The sequence below is a fragment of the Arachis ipaensis genome, chromosome B7 (assembly GCF_059453495.1).
Source record: "Arachis ipaensis isolate K30076 ecotype BB chromosome B7, ASM5945349v1, whole genome shotgun sequence".
Taxonomy (NCBI): Eukaryota; Viridiplantae; Streptophyta; class Magnoliopsida; order Fabales; family Fabaceae; genus Arachis; species Arachis ipaensis.
This window is the reverse complement of record NC_142442.1, coordinates 115,201,516-115,219,647: the sequence shown is the minus strand read 5'-3', so window position 1 is coordinate 115,219,647 and position 18,132 is coordinate 115,201,516. Positions and strand designations below refer to the sequence as shown.

Here is an 18,132-nt window from a genome sequence, read left to right as displayed (position 1 = left end):
ATTAAAGGATCATATTAACACATATAATGAAAATAGGGCATATTAAATAATCGAACAAAGCTTATAAAAGGGTATGTACTCTTGACCTAAGGAATATTAATAACATAATGGAATAAATTAAAGGATCATATTAATGTACATAATGAAAATAGGACATATTAAATAATCGAACAAAGCTTATAAAAGGGTATGTACTCTTGACCTAGGGAATATTAATAACATAATGGCATAAATTAAAGGATCATATTAATGCACATAATAAAAACAGGGCATATTAAATAATTGAAAAAAGCTTATAAAAAGGCATATACTCTTGACTTTAATGACATAATGGCATAAATTAAAGGATCATATTTTTAATGCACATAATGAAAATAGGGCACATTAAATGATTGAACAAGATTTATAAAAAGACATGTACTCTTGACTTAAATGGCTTGTAAAGTAGTAGTAACAATTATAGATTCATTATGAAACTACACAAATATGCATGTACTCTTGATCAATAGGTTTTAAATGATGATGGATTTCTGTATGGGAGAAACTTTGATGACAAACATGATTTTTGTGTGTAAAGGAAAGGAAAAAGAGGAATAATGCCATAAGACACACAACTATGATAACATGATAAGGACAACATAAATGGTAAAAAAGATGAAAAATAGAGCATAATACATGTCAAATATAAAAGTAAAAAGCATAATTGCCTACTTTTTTTTCTAACGCCTCTTTGTTGACTATGAAATTGACTCTTGTGTTTGCACACACAGAATATTTTTGTAGGAAGAGAAGGTAGAGGATTAGTGTTGGAGAGAAGTGATCTTCTACCTATCGGTGTACCCATATTTATATACTTTTGGTGGTAGGTGTGGTTGGGATATTTTTAAATTCAAAAGAAGGGAGGTTGTTAGATTCCTATCCATAATTTAAAATTCTAGGCCTATCTCCTAACTGATTTTTAAATTTCAAAAATCAAATTTTCTAGAAAAGGTGAGGGGCAGTTGTTACATTACCACCCCCGTAAAAAAAAAGAATTTGTCCCCAAATTCCATGTCCTGAATTAGTCAATAAAGGTCATTAGTAAGATGCATGGTGATTTGGACATGGGTAAGCTAATCCTACTAGTAGTAGAGAGAGATGAGAAGCACCGGTATGGAATAGTTAGAGGGATCCTATTAATTGTGTACTTACCTTCGATTTGATCTTTTGACTCGTGGGCTTCCTTGCTGCTGAGGGCAAAGACTCGTCCTTAACACTGTGGTAGGTCAGCAGGGGGTAGGGAAACTGCCGGGCATTCCCTGACAAAATGCCCTGGTTAGAATTACCGGAAGCAGACATGTTGCCCCGCGAAGCACCTACCCTTGTGTTACTTCCCACACGAAGCACACTTCTTGAGCTCGGCGGCCTTCTGTAAGGCATTGGTGGAAGTTTCCAGGTGGTTCGTGCCTTGTTAAGTTTGCCCCTTTGTAGGTCCTCCAAGAAAGGCCTTCTTCCGTGCTAGTTGTTGAAACGATTCTTGGTCCAGCTGCCTTTTCTTAAAAGTTTCGCTTCTTTCTGATGATAGTTTCTTGGTGCACTCTTCGATCTCTTGGCACTTGCTAACAAGGGAGGAAAACTCCCGGATCTCCAGTGGAGCTATTGCGGTTAGGATCTCTACGCTGAGCCCTCCTTGATACTTCATGCATTTCCATTTTTCATCCGGATTAGCCTTGTACATGGCGGAAAAGTTGCAAAGTCTCTCAAATTTCTCAATGTACTTCGCAATACTCATCTTATCTTATCTCAACTGCAGAAACTCCATCTCCTTAGACTCTCGAATAGAGAGGGAAAAGTACTTCTTGTAGAATGCTTCTTTAAAGGTGGCCCACCTGATATCTATCCCAGCATCCTCTGACAATCGTTTTGCTCCATTCCACCAGAATTCAGCATCAGCTTTGAGCATGGAGGTAGCATAGCTCACTTTTTCCATTTCTGTCAGCCATTCTTCTGCCATATCAGGGTCGAGGACTCTACAGAACTTAGGTGGACCAATTTTCTTGAAGTCAGCAAAGATTGTACAGGCTTGTCCTACATCTAATAGGCGAGTTTCGGAATCCCAATTTGCATTGGATAGTTGTTGGGCCATCAGAGTGGTGGCTTCGGTCTGCTCTTTCATTGCCCTTGCCATATCCTTCATGTATTTCACTAGATTTGAGGAGCTCGAACTTGATCCACGTGGACGTCCACGGCTTGCCATAATTGTCCTGTTTGTGGATAGCCATAGGGAAAAACCTTATTAGTCATACTCTCTATATTAGGGTCCTAGGATTGACTTTTCTCTGATACCAATAATGTAACACTCTAAGCTGAATCCTATCCTTGAGGGACTTTAGATAGGATGTCACTCTCTTTGGGAAGCAAATTAACTCAATCATTATGCAAGAAAGAAGGGGAATACACATGAAGTTTCGGAATAAATCAATAAACGATCTAAATAATGGAATTGAACACACACAAGAAAGTTTGAACAAATAAAATAACAACCAGATTTCTATGAGCACATTTTTCTAATAAAAAGAAAATGCCTAAAAATAACTGTGAAAAACACGACGTGTAATAACTAATTTCGTCGCAGGAACCCTCATCCTTATATCATATCCTATCTTTTGTTGTGACCCTTCGGTCTTCCATGAATCAGTGTACCAGCAATCCTCTTCCAATACTTTTTTCGCAGGGTGAAGATCCGATTCTGCTGTGTGGGATGAACTAAGATTTGATGGGGTGCTGAATTGGGAGAATAGGACACGTATTCCACCTTTGGATTTTTGAAAAAGGTCAATTTCTCCTCTCGGCCCTCCTCCATTGGGTCTTCCTTCTGGCTAGGACTCCTGGACACCTCTTCTTCTGTCTCAGAATCTTATTCGAGGTAGATCACCTTGAGTGACCATTTCTTGGGTGCTGAAGTATTCGTATCTAAGAAGGTTATGACAGGCAGTTAGGGATCCTCTCTTGCGAAATTCCGACCTAAGTAGATAGGTTGGAGCACGGTAGTAGTGGTCGTAACTACCCACACGTGCTTTGAGGGATTATACTCAGAAGTCACTCTCGGGGGTGCTGCGTCGTCTCTACTCGCTGTGCCATGCTCCTCTGGAGATAGTATGGGAAAGAAAGAGTGGTAAGAACTTAAAAGATCTTAGTAGGAGTGCTATGTAACACCTCCATACCTATCCCCAGTCCACTTATGGAATTTTAAAAATTATATGGCATGACATGTATTATGAACTTTTCTTGTAAAACGTAAAACATAATAAGCATAAAGGAAAAGCATGTAACATTGATATAGGAAGGCAACGGGGAAGGCAACGGCGCCATTTTGTATAGTTTCTAAACCAATACTAATCCTTTCATACAAAAATTTGTTTGTCACTAGTACAAACCCCTAAAATTATAAACCGAAGTATTAAACCTCCTTAGGAATTACAACAAAGTGTCTTGTTATTGGTTATGAGTTATATTTTGGGGTTTTGAGGTTTTAGACAAGGAACATAAATGGCAAAGAAAATAAACTAACAACTAACAAAGCTCTTGACAAGATATGAGAACTAGAAGTCCTATCCTAGCTATTCTCCTCAATTGTGACCACAAATTATCCATTGCTACCACTTAGTTAACCCCTAACCATGGAGGAAAGTCAAGCGGATGAATTAACTTGATACCACAAGTCCTAGCCAACTCCCAAGGGAAAGACTAGCTTTAGTGGTATCCAAATCAATTAGCAACTTCTAATTATCAATCAACAAAGGACTTAGATAACTCAAGCGTCACTGATTACTCCACCTAGGCCAAGAGGAACAAAATCTATACTAAAATCCAACTAAGCATTTTATCAAACACTTGGATGGCACCAAAGAAAATCATAGTAAATGGATAACAACAAAAAGATCTAACAACAATTATTGTAAGAAATCAATAGCAACAATCAAAAGAAACACAATTATTATGAATTACCTCAACTTGAATTGAAAGAAAATAAAATGAACAAAAGTAGATCTACAAACAAAGTAGAAGAAATTATAACAAACAATAGAAGAATGATGAATGTAACAACAAAGAATTAAGAAGGAGAAGTAGAAGAGGGCATGAATTAAAACCTAGATCTAAGAACTAAACCTAATCCAAATCCTAATCCTAGAGAGAAGGAAGAGCTTCTCTCTCTAAAACTAAAACTAAAACCTAGCCTAAAGTGTGTATGTGTCTTGTGATGCCTTCCCCTTCATTCCTTGGTCTTTTTAGCCTTTTCCCGCTAAAAACTCAGCTCCAAATGGGGCTAGAAACCCTCCAAAATCGCCAGGCACGTGTTCCTCTTTAAAAATCACGTGCGGCCTTCGGCGCGTACGCGCACAGTGCGCGTGCGCGTCCATGGAGAATTTCGCGATCTGCGCGTAAGTGCATAGTGTGCGTGCGCGCCCATGTGCTTTTCCAAAATTTTAGCTTTTCATGATTTCTTCACTTTGTATTCTTTCCTTTCACTCCTTTGATCCCTTCCTAGCCCTTTTCAACCTGAAATCACTAGCAAACACATCAAGGCATCTAGTGGAAATCAAAGGTGAATTAAGACTATCAAATTAAAGGTCTAAAAAGCATATTTTCACATCTAAGCACAAATACGGAGACAATCACAAAATCATGCTATTTCATTGAATAAATATGAGGAAAGGTTATCAAAATGCTCTAAATTCAACACGAGATAAACCCTATAAAGGGGGTTTATCAATGGCTTGATGAGAGTGGAGGAGAAGCACACAGCCATGTGTGCGTATGCACAAGTCTTTGTGTGTACGCACAAGAGAAAAATTTAGCACGTGGGCGAATGCAAACATCTGTGCATACGCACAAATCAGCGCACGTGACTCACTTAAAGAAAAATGCTGGGGGCGATTTCTGGGCCTCTAGAGCCTAGTTTTGGACTTTCTGAAGCTGATTGAATTCTATATCAAAGGGGCATTGATAAACCCCATTTTTAGCGTTTATCCTGTGCTTAATCTAGTGGATTTTATCCACTATTCTCACACTCATTCATACTAATTGCATGGTTTTACAATTTCCTTCCTGATTTTGTGCTATGATTGAAAACATGCTTCTTTGGCCTTATATTTGCTAATATTAATCCTATCTTATTATCATTCGATGCCGTGATATGTGTGTTAAGTGATTTCAGGATTTACAGGGCAGGAATGACTTAGAGGATGGAAAGGAAGCATGCAAAAGTGGAAGGAATGCAAGAAATTGAAGGAATTGCTGAGCTGTCCAGCCTGACTCACATTAAATCAATCATAACTTGAGCTACAGAGGTCCAAATGAGGCGGTTCTATTTGCGTTGGAAATCTAACGTCCGGGGCTTCGAAATGATATATAATTTACCATAGTGGCCGTACAGCTAGGCGACGCGCACGCGTTATTTACGCGCATGCGTCGCAGTGACGAAAAACCAGCGTGGCACATTTCGCCCCCAGCGATTTCTGGGCTGTTTTTGACCCAATTTTTGGCCTAGAAAATACATATTAGAGGCTATAAAGTGGGGAAATCCATTCATTCATAAACACAACATTCATAATTCAGAATTTTAGATTTTAGATGTAGTTTTAGAGAGAGAGAGGTTCTCTCCTCTCTCTTAGGTTTTAGAATTGGGATTTCTTTTACTTTATGGTTATTACTCCATTCCAGGTTCAATGTTCCCAACTTTAATTTTATGTTCTCTTCTACTTTTAGTTACCCTAATACTTTTACTTATTAATTATTTATGTTGCCAAATTGGCTTATGAATCTTTCCATGTTAGATTTGAATATTCTATTTAATATAATTTGAGGTATTTCAGATTTATGATTGTTTTATTCTATTTATGATGATTTTAATTTAATTTAGATTTTTCTCCTTTTGGTTTGGTTAAGTAATTGGTGATACTTGAGTTATCAGACTCAGCAGTTGATTAAAAATTGGAATTCTCGCTAATTGATTTGGATCGCTCTAAAGCTAGTCTTTCCACAGGAGTTGACTAGGACTTGAGGATCAAATTGATTGGTCCACTTGACTTTCCTTTATTTAGTAAGGGTTAACTAAGTAGGAGCGATAAACAATTCTCATCACACCTGATAAGGATAACTAGGATGGGATTTCTAGTTCTTATACCTTGCCAAGAGTTTTTCTAATTATTAATTTATTTTTCTTGCCATTTAATTTACTTGTTCCCTATTTCAAAAACCCAAAAATATACCTTTTTCCATAACCAATAATAAACACACTTCCCTGCAATTCCTTGAGAAATGACCCGAGGTTTCAATACTTCGGTTATCAATTTTATTGGGTTTGCTTAAGTGACAACTAAAACTTTTGTATGAAAGGATTATTGCTTGGTTTAGAAACTATACTTACAACGCGATTAATTTTGTGAATTTCTTTACTAGCAAAAGTCCTCTCGTCAAAATGCCGCCGTTGCCAGGGAATTGCAAACGTGTGCCTTATTATTGGTTATTGTAAATATTTTATTTTGCTTGTTTATTTGTTTTTAATTTTTATTAGCTACTATGAGTTCTCACCCCCGTCGCTTTGAGTTTGGTTCTAATGTTGTTGAAAGGAATGGAAGCTATAATAGGAACATGCATCAAGGTCGGAACAATCAAAGTTGGAAGGAGCTACGAGGATCTGATCAACCCTTTCGACAACAACACCTTCCAAGATACCATGGACAACGACCATCTTACAATGCATGCCAAGACAATAGTTATGGTGGACCTCTTCGTGACAACCAACCTCCACCAGTATACTATAGTCAAGAACCATTCCGAGGTGCGTATCAAGATAATAGATATGGTGGACCTCCTTGTAGTTACCAACAAGCCCCATCATATGCCTATGAACCACCTCCTCAACATAGCTTTGGATCACCACACTCACAAACCACCCACCACCACCCTTACCCACCCCAATTCCAATCCAACTACCCCCAAGAACCACCACTTCCATATGCACCATGTCCATATCCATCAATCCGAGAATCACAGGAACGTCTCAAGGACACAGTGAACCAATTTCATGCAACCCTTCATCAATTGGAGCAAGCGATAAACCGATTAGCCCCCAGTACGAAGGAGACACTAGAAGCTCCGGTTAGCAGTACGGAGCATGACTTTGTACTGGAACAAGTGGAAAAAGCCAGAATTATCAAAGAAGAAGAATTGGTCGAAGACTTAGGTGTTGCAGAACGTCCATGGGAAAGCCCAGTCATAGAACCCCCTTCTAAAGAGTTTGAATTTGTTGTTGAGGAGGGTGTACAACCTCCAAGGCATATCATGGTTGAAGACTTTGAAAGGGATGATCAAGAGATGGATTCAATCATTAATGAATTCTTATCTATATTTGAACCCTCTCCCATTGGACTTGACATGGAGATTAAAGAAAAAGAAGCACAACCTCCCATGCCCTTGGTGAACAATGAAGAAGACATCGAATTGGAAGAAAGCTACCAAGAGGAAAATGTTGAAATTGAAGAAGCTTGCAAGGAGGTGGAAGTTGTCAAGGAAGAGCTCAAGGGAATGGAGCTGGAAATCACTTTGCCAAAGTTGTTGGAGACCTCTCCCCCAAAGCCATCACCGTCCATTCCTTCATTCAAGTGGGTAAATCTTTCATCTCTAAGGTTGATTAGCCCACTTGAATATGCTTTACTTGAGACAGATGGTCAACTTAGAGCTCTTTGTGGCGTTAAGAGTAAGAGGAAAATGGTTAGTGGTAGAAGTTATCCTGCAAGGTTCAATATGGTTGCACGCTCCAAGTTGAAGTGCAAAGATTGGTGTAGAGCTCGATTGAATGGGTCTAGGAAGTCGTTTGGGCACTCTAGTGAGAATTCAGATTGCTTACCACCCGGTTGGAACAAAGATGGTCAACAAGAAGACGGGTGTAAAAGCAAGGTTTGGGACCCCGGAATTCAGTCTAGCAATCAACACTCTTGGGGCCTTGTCACTTGCTTTAACTTGTTTGAAGGCTTTATGCAACTAGTGTGGGATCCTGGAGGCTACTGGAATCACAAACACTGGTAAGGATTCCTGGATGAGTTCAAGCATAAGCCACCATGACAATGAGCTCACCAGATGTCCAACTTAAGGACTTTAACTAAAAGTGCTAGGTGGGAGACAACCCACCATGGTATAATTGTTCCTTTTTTATTCTTAATCATATTTTATTTTATTTTATTTTTACTAGTGTTCATTCACAATTTCTGCATATTCACCTGGATTCTGCATTTGCACCTGCATATTATATTAAAAAAAAATGCATGCGACGTCCGCGTCATAGGTGCCTTCGAAACGGGAAGAAAAGAAGTAGAGAGTCACGCAAAAGCGTGGCTGGAGGCGTGCCTTAGGCACAAATATGCCCACACGTCTGTGTCACCCACGCAACCACGTGCCCCTGCAAAATCGACGTAAAGAGGTGTATGGCAGAGAGTTATGATGGAGTGGGGCTGGAATGGTGCTGGAAGCACAAGCTCTATCACACGAACGCGTGCCCCACGCATCCGCGTCATTTTCAAAATATGGCCATTCATGCGATCGCGTCACCCACGCGCACGTGTCACCCAGATTTTTGGCAAAATGCATTTAAAACAGAGAGTTGCGCGAACGCAAGGCTGCACTCGCACCAATAGCACAAATCAGGTCACGCGACCGCATGACCCACGCGTCCGCGTCACCTGAACTTATCATCCACCACGCGATCGCGTGAACCACGCGTCCGCGTGACATGTGACGCACAGCTTATCCAGATCAGCCAAATATCTTATCTTTTCTTTCCCTTCTTATTTCTTTCTTCTTCCTTCTTCCTTCTTTATTCTTTCTCACTTTTTTACTTTCTCCCTTCCTTATTTTTCACATACATTATCAAAGGTTCTTTTCTTTCTCTCTTTATTTTTACTTTTCCTTTTATTATTTTTATTAATGTTTTCTTCTTCTTTTTTTTTTTTCACTTTCATTATCTATCTTTTCTTTTTATTCCTTTAAATTGGTGTTAGAAATTTAATTGGGTGATTATTTACTTCTATATTTTGCTTGTGAGTTATTGTGGAATTGTTTGACAATTAATATTACTTCTTAAAGGGTTGCTTGCATGTTCAAATTAATACTTTCAATAACATATTTACCATACATGCTATGTGTTTGTGAAAAAGTCCATATGGCATTGCGCACTATTTTAAATTATTCTATTCTACTACTCTAATGCCTGTTTTTCACAAAACTCCTTTTATATTTTATTGATTAAATATAATTGTCAATACAAATAGATTGTTAGTTTGAAAGAGTTGATAATCAAACTTGGACATTTAATGCTTGATCTATGCTACTCATGCCTTTGCCAGCATGCCAATAAACATCTTGCATTTACTTGCCATCACATGCACTAGCTATATTTCCATTGATGAACATTTCACATGTAGTCATGACCATGTGTTAACGACATCCTTCTGCATTATTATCACTTGTATCATCCCCTTCATTTCTCTAACCCTTAACTTTAAAAGTTACTTTCTTTTTCCCTTTTCAGGATGGCCACCAAGAAGGGTAAAGAGAAAGCTACTCCCAAACCACCGGCAAGAAAAGGAACAAAAAGAGCACTAGCTGCGGAGCCACCCGTCTACTTGCACATCTTAGCATGCAACGAGGACGGTGCAATCTTTAAGTGTGGGGAGGTCGATACCGATCTTCATGGGTTAGTTATTTTCTTCACAACAGCAATCTTTTATTTTCTTTGCTAGTTTATTGCATTTGCATGTTTGATTGCATATTTGTTTGATTTTGTGCATATTTTACCACCACTTGGTTAAAGTAATATTTTCTTTTTCAAGAAAATTTTTAGAGTATTTCACTAATTTGAATAAAATTTTTTTTGTTAAACTTGTTTGAAAAAATTTTATTTTGGAACATGGTTTAGAGCTCGAACACACAAAACCAGTGAGATTTTGAGCCTATTTAAATTGGTTGCATTCTATCAACTAATATTTTATTTTTGGTGTGTGTTGTTCTCTCTAAAATTGTAATCTTTGTCTTGCTTGATTCTATATTTCCATGGTTTGATGTATGCATGCACTTATATGATTGAGGCCTTTGTTTCACTGAGCTTACATACTCATATGGCCTTACCCTTTCATTATCCTTTGCAAACCAATGTTGAGCTTATTATACCCTTTTGTTCTTTACTTTAGCTCATGATTAACTCTAAGCGAAAAATAATAATGTCCTTAATTTGAATCCTTGGTTAGCTTAGACTAGTGAGAGTGCTCATGAATTAAGTATGGGGAAAAGTGGGTTTGGAAACGTTTGGTTTTGGAAATTAAGTATGTTGTATATTCTTGAGAAAATATGAAAGAAATGTTTAGGACATATTCATGCATTCAATAATTTAATCATGTGCATTGAGAAAAACGAAAGAAAAAAAAAGAAAAAAAATAGGCATATATATATATATATATATATATATATATATATATATATATATATATATATATATATATATATATATATATATATATATATATATATATATATATAAAATAAAAATAAAAAAAAGAGAAAAGAAAAAGAAAAAGAGCAAATAAATAAAAGGGGACAAAATGCCCCAAAGTATGTAGTGAAAGAAATGCATATGTACTGTACTCGAAATTAGGATGCATGAATATATGGAAAACATGGTTAATGGATAGTTAGATGTGGTATTATGATTACATGGATTGTCTAAGTTAGGTGGGAAAAGTGTAAGTTAATTAAGGATTCAGATTTTAGTCCACTTAACCAAATACAATCCTACCTTGACCCTAACCCCATTACAACCCTTAAAAGACCTCTTAATATGTGTATCTGTACATTAAATTTTTTTTGATTGTTAGATGAAGAGCAAGCCTTAGAAAGCAAGATTAGTAGAGAATTGAGAGATCGAACCTTAAACACATGAGCGATTAGAGTGCATACACTTCCAGTGAGGGTTCGATGCTCGATTCTTTGTTCCCGGCTTTCACGAGCTATTTTCTTTTGTAAGTCTATTTGTACTTCATTTTTTATAATTTTAATTAGTGAAATCTAGTTCATATTTATTCTTAAAAGATTTGTTTACTTTTAACCAAGTAGGTAGAAACATTTTGCATGTAGTTACATTCATATAGGGTTGCATTTCATGCATTCTACCATTCCTCTTCACTCTCTTATAGCTTCTCTTGAGCTTAGCATGAGGACATGCTAATGTTTAAGTGTGGGGAGGTTGATAAACCCCATTTTTAGGATTTATCCTGTGCTTAATCTAGTGGATTTTATCCACTATTCTCACACTCATTCAAACTAATTGCATGGTATTACAATTTCCTTCCTGATTTTGTGCTATGATTGAAAACATGCTTCTTTGGCCTTATATTTGCTAATATTAATCCTATCTTATTATCATTCGATGCCGTGATATGTGTGTTAAGTGATTTCAGGGTTTACAGGGCAGGAATGGCTTAGAGGATGGAAAGGAAGCATGCAAAGGTAGAAGGAATGCAAGAAATTGAAGAAATTGCTGAGCTGTCTAGCCTGACCCTCTCGCACTAAATCAATTATAACTTGAGCTACAGAGGTCCAAATGAGGCGGTTTTAGTTGCGTTGGAAAGCTAACGTTCGGGGCTTCGAAATGATATATAATTTGCTATAGTGGCCATACAGCTAGGCGACGCGCACGCGTCGCAGTGACGAAAAACCAGCGTGGCAGATTTCGCCCCAAGCGATTTCTCAGCTGTTTTTGACCCAATTTTCGGCCTAGAAAACACAGATTAGAGGCTATAAAGTGGGAGAATCCATTCATTCATAAACAAAACATTCATAATTCAGAATTTTAGGTTTTAGATATAGTTTTAGAGAGAGAGGTTCTCTCCTCTCTCTTAGGTTTTGGAATTAGGATTTCTTTTACTTTATGGTTATTACTCCATTCCAGGTTCAATGTTCCCAACTTTAATTTTATGTTCTCTTCTACTTTTAGTTATCCTAATGCTTTTACTTGTTAATTATTTATGTTGCCAAATTGGCTTATGAATCTTTCCATGTTAGATTTGAATATTCTATTTAATATAATTTGAGGTATTTCAGATTTATGATTGTTTTATTCTATTTATGATGATTTTAATTTAATTTAGATTTTTCTCCTTTTGGTTTGGTTAAGTAATTGGTGACTGGTGCAAGAAATTGTGAACTTTGGTAATGGCTCCAAAAACTTGGTGCTCTAATCTCAAATTCATAATTTGTCACAACTTCGATACAACTGACCAGCAAGTGCACTGGGTCGTCCAAGTAATAAACCTTACGTGAGTAAGGGTCAATCCCACGGAGATTGTTGGTATGAAGCAAGCTATGGTCACCTTGTAAATCTCAGTCAGGCGGATATAAAATAGTTATGGAGTTTTCGAAATTAAATAATAAAAGAAGGATAGAAACACTTATGTAATTCATTGGTGAGAATTTCAGATAAGCGTGTAGAGATGCTTTCGTTCCTCTGAATCTCTGCTTTCCCGCTGCCTTCATCCAATCAGTCTTACTCCTTTCCATGGCTGGCTTTATGCAAGGGCATCACCGTTGTCAATGGTTACATCCTATCCTCTTGTGAAAATGGTCCAAATGTTCTGTCACAGCACGGCTAATCATCTGAGGTTCTCGATCATGCTGGAATAGGATTCACCCTCTTTTTGCATCTGTCACTACGCCCAGCAATCGCGAGTTTGAAGCTCGTCACAGTCATTCAATCCCAGAATCCTACTCGGAATACCACAGACAAGGTTTAGACTTTCCGGATTCTCATGAATGCCGCCATCAATCTAGCTTACACCACGAAGATTCTGATTAAGAGATCTAAGAGATAATCATTCAATCGAAGGTAGAACGGAAGTGGTTGTCAGGCACGCATTCATGGGGAATGATGATGATTGTCACATTCATCACATTCAGGTTGAAGTGCGAATGAATATCTTAGAAGCGGAATAAGTTGAATTGAATAGAAAACAGTAGTACTTTGCATTAATCTTTGAGGAACAGCAGAGCTCCACACCTTAATCTTTGGAGTGTAGAAACTCTACCGTTGAAAATACATAAGTGAAAGGTCCAGGCATAGCCGAATGGCCAGCCCCCAAAACGTGATCTAAGATAGCATACAACTGATCAAAGATGTATAATACAATAGTAAAAAGTCATATTTATACTAAACTAGTTACTAGGGTTTACAGAAGTAAGTAATTGATGCATAAATCCACTTCCGGAGCCCACTTGGTGTGTGCTTGGGCTGCGCTTGAATGTTCCACGTGTAGAGGCTCTTTCTGGAGTTGAACGCCAGCTTTTGTGCCAGTTTGGGCGTTGAACTCCACTTTGCAACTTGTTTCTGGCGCTGGACGCCAGAATTGGGCAGAGAGCTGGCGTTGAACGCCAGTTTGCGTCGTCCAAACTTGGGCAAAGTATGGACTATTATATATTGCTGGTAAGCCCTGGATGTTTACTTTCCAACGCAATTAGAAGCGCGCCATTTTGAGTTCTGTAGCTCCAGAAAATCTATTTTGAGTGCAGAGAGGTCAGAATCCAACAGCATCAGCAGTCCTTCTTCAACCTCTGAATCTGATTTTTGCTCAAGTCCCTCAATTTCAGTCAGAAAATACCTGAAATCACAGAAAAACACACAAACTCATAGTAAAGTCTAGAAATATGAATTTAACATAAAAACTAATGAAAACATCCCTTAGAGTAACTAGATTCTACTAAAAACATACTAAAAACAATGCCAAAAAGTGTATAAATTATCCGCTCATCACAACACCAAACTTAAATTGTTGCTTGTCCCCAAGCAACTGAAAATCAAATAGGATAAAAAGAAGAGAATATACTATAAATTCCAAACTATCAATGAAACATAGCTCCAATCAGATGAGCGGGACTTGTAGCTTTTTACCTCTTGAATAGTTTTGGCATCTCACTTTATCCATTGAAGTTCAGAATGATTGGCATCTATAGGAACTCAGAGTTTAGATAGTGTTATTGATTCTCCTAGTTCAGTATGATGATTCTTGAACACAGCTATTTTTTGAGTCTTGGCCGTGGCCCTAAGCACTTTGTTTTCCAGTATTACCACCAGATACATAAATGCCACAGAAACATAATTGGGTGAACCTTTTCAGATTGTGACTCAGCTTTGCTAAAGTCCCCAATTTGAGGTGTCCAGGGTTCTTAAGCACACTCTTCTTTTGCTTTGGACCTTGACTTTAACCGCTCAGTCTCAAGTTTTCACTTGACACCTTCATGCCACAAGCACATGGTTAGGGACAGCTTGGTTTAGCCGCTTAGGCCAGGATTTTATTCCTTTAGGCCCTCCTATCCACTGATGCTCAAAGCCTTGGGATCCTTTTTATTACCCTTGCCTTTTGGTTTTAAGGGTTGTTGGCTTTTTGCTCTTGCCTCCTGGTTTTAAGAGCTTTGGCTTTTACTGCTTGCTTTTTCTTTTTCTTTCTATTTTTTTTTTCGCTATATTTTTTTCTGCAAGCTTTGTTCTTTGCTGCTTTTTCTTGCTTCAAGAATCATTTTTATGATTTTTCAGATTATCAAATAACATGTCTCCTTGTCATCATTCTTTCAAGAGCCAACATATTTAACATTCTTAAACAACAACTTCAAAAGACATATGCATTGTTCAAGTATTCATTCAGAAAACAAGAAGCATTGTCACCACATCAACATAATTAAACTAAGTTCAAGGATAAATTCAAAACTCATGTACTTCTTGTTCTTTTGAATTAAAACATTTTTCATTTAAGAGAGGTGAAGGATTCATAGGACATTCATAACTTTAAGACATAGTTACTAACTACTAATGATCATGTAATAAGACACAAACATGGATAAGCACTTAACATAAAGAAAACGAAAAACAGAGAATGTAAGAACAAGGAATGAGTCCACCTTAGTGATGGTGGCGTTTCCTTCTTGAGGAACCAATGATGTCCTTGAGCTCTTCTATGTCTCTTCCTTGTCTTTGTTGCTCCTCCCTCATTGCTTTTTGATCTTTATGAAGGATGATGGAGTGCTCTTGATGTTCCACCCTTAATTGTCCCATGTTGGAACTTAATTCTCCTAGGGAGGTGTTGATTTGCTTCCTAAAAATTCTGTGGAGGAAAGTGCATCCCCTGAGGTATCTCAGGGATTTCTTGATGGTGAGCTTCTTCATGTGCCTGTTGAGATCCATGAATGTGCTCTCTTGTTTGCTCCATCCTTTTCTTAGTGATGGGCTTGTGAGATGAATCTTTCCATCTCCCATGGCTCAGAGGTGGAAGCAATTGTCTTTCCTTTCCTCTTTCTTGAGGTTTCTCTGGCCTTAGGTGCCATTAATGGTAATGGAAAAACAAAAAGCTTATGCTTTTACCACACCAAACTTAGAATATTGCTCGCCCTCGAACAAGAGAAGAAGGAATAGATGAGGAAGAAGAAGATATGGAGGAGATGGAGGGATGTGTGTATGGATGTGAGTGGTGAATGGAAAACAGAAGGGATGACTATGAATGGAGAGAGAGAGAGAGGGTGAGGTGGGTGGGGATCCTGTGAGATTCACAGATCCTGAGATGATCCTGTGGTGTCCACAGATCCTGAGGTGTCAAGGATTTACAACCTTGCACCAAATTAGGCATGCAAAATGCCCTTGCACACAACTCTGGGCGTTCAGCGCAGATTGGTGCTTGTTCTGGGCGTTCAGCGCCAGCTCTTCTCCAGGGTGCGTTTCTGGCGTTCAAACGCCTAGATGCTGCCCATTTCTGGTGTTCAGCGCCAGAACCATGCTCTGTTCTGGCGTTGAACACCTAAAACATGCTTCTTACTGGCGTTTAAACGCCAGTAAGGTCTTCCTCCAGGGTGTGTTTTTTTCTTCTGCTGTTTTTGATTTCGTTTTCAATTTTTATATTTATTTTGTGACTCCACATGATCATGAACCTAATAAAACATGAAAAACAATGAAAATTAGATAAATAAACATTGGGTTGCCTCCCAACAAGCGCTTCTTTCATGTCAATAGCTTGACAGTGGGCTCTCATGGAGCCTCACAGATGTGCAGAGCTTTGTTGAGACCTCCCAACACCAAACTTAGAGTTTGGATATGGGGGTTTGACACCAAACTTAGAGTTTGGTTGTGGCCTCCCAACACCAAACTTAGAGTTTGACTGTGGGAGCTTTGTTTGACTCTGCTTTGAGAGAAGCTTTTTATGCTTCATCTCCATGGATGCAGAGAGAGATCCTTGAGTTGTAAACACAAGGTTGTCGTCCTTTATTTGAAGGATCAATTCTCCTCTATCCACATCAATCACAGCTCTTGCTGTGGCTAGGAAGGGTCTTCCAAGGATGATGAATTCATCCTCATCCTTCCCAGTATCTAGGACTATGAAATCAGTAGGGATGTAAAGGCCTTCAACCTTTACTAGCACGTCCTCTACTTGTCCATAAGCCTGTTTTCTTGAATTGTCTGCCATCTTTAATGAGATTTTAGCAGCTTGCACCCCATAGATTCCCAGTTTCTCTATTACAGAGAGGGGCATGAGGTTTATTCCTGAACCAAGGTCACACAGAGCCTGAAAGATCATGGTGCCTATGGTACAAGGTATTAAGAACTTTCCAGGATCCTGTTTCTTCTGAGGCAATGTCAGTTGATCCAGATCACTTAGTTCATTGGTGAACAAGGGAGGTTCATCTTCCCAAGTCTCAATGCCAAATAATTTGGCATTCTGCTTCATGATTGCACCAAGAAACTTGGCAGCTTGCTCTTCAGTAACATCCTCATTCTCTTCAGAAGAGGAATACTCATCAGAGCTCATGAATGGCATAAGGAGGTTCAATGGAATCTCTATGGTCTCTAGATGAGTCTCAGATTTCTTTCGTTCCTCAGAGGGAAGCTCCTTATTGATCACTGGACGTCCCAGGAGGTCTTCCTCCTTGGGATTCACGTCCTCTCCTTCCTTCACAGGTTCGGCCATGGTGATTAGTTCAATGGCCTTGCACTCTCCTTTTGGATTCTCTTCTGTATTACTTGGGAGAGTACTAGGAGGGATTTCAGTGATCCTTTTACTCAGCTGGCCCACTTGTGCTTCCAAATTTCTAATGGAATACCTTGTTTCATTCATGAAACTTACAGTGGCCTTGGACAGATCAGAGACTAAGTTTGCTAAATTAGAGGTATTTTGTTCAGAGTTCTCTGTCTGTTGCTGAGTGGATGATGGAAAAGGCTTGCTATTGCTAAACCTGTATCTTCCACCATTATTAAAGCCTTGTTGAGGCTTTTGTTGATCCTTCCATGAGAGATTTGGATGATTTCTCCATGATGGATTATAGGTGTTTCCATAAGGTTCACCTAAGTAATTCACCTCTGCTATTGCAGGGTTTTCAGGATCATAAGCTTCTTCTTCAGAAGATGCTTCTTGAGTACTGTTGGATGCAGCTTGCATTCCATTCAGACTCTGAGAAATCATATTGACTTGCTGAGTCAATATTTTGTTCTGAGCCAATATGGCATTCAGAGTATCAATTTCAAGAACTCCCTTCTTCATAGGCGTCCCATTACTCACAGGATTCCTCTCAGAAGTGTACATGAACTGGTTATTAGCAACCATGTCAATGAGTTCTTGAGCTTCTGCAGGCGTTTTCTTTAGGTGAATGGATCTACCTGCAGAAGTATCCAATGACGTCTTTGATAGCTCAGATAAACCATCATAGAATATATCCAGGATGGTCCATTCTGAAAGTATGTCAGAAGGACACTTTTTGGTCAGTTCCTTGTATCTCTCCCAAGCTTCATAGAGGGATTCACCTTCCTTCTGTCTGAAGGTTTGGACATCCACTCTAAGCTTACTAAGCTTTTGAGGAGGAAAGAACTTGGCTAAGAAAGCCTTAACCAGCTTATCCCAAGAGTTCAGGCTATCCTTAGGTTGAGAGTCCAACCACACTCTAGCTCTGTCTCTTACAGCAAAAGGGAAAAGCATGAGCCTGTAGACTTCAGGATCTACTCCATTAGTCTTAACAGTATCACAGATCTGCAAGAATTCAGTTAAGAACTGAAAAGGATCTTCAGATGGAAGTCCA

General features: G+C 38.5%; 1 non-coding gene across 1 annotated transcript; it reads left to right on the top strand.

Annotated features, from left to right (window-relative positions):
* Positions 1-17,796: 17,796 nt before the first annotated feature.
* On the top strand, positions 17,797-17,900 carry LOC148553805 (small nucleolar RNA R71). The gene has a single exon (XR_015892737.1). It is a non-coding gene; the product is annotated as a small nucleolar RNA R71 (small nucleolar RNA).
* The last annotated feature ends 232 nt before the right edge of the window (positions 17,901-18,132 follow it).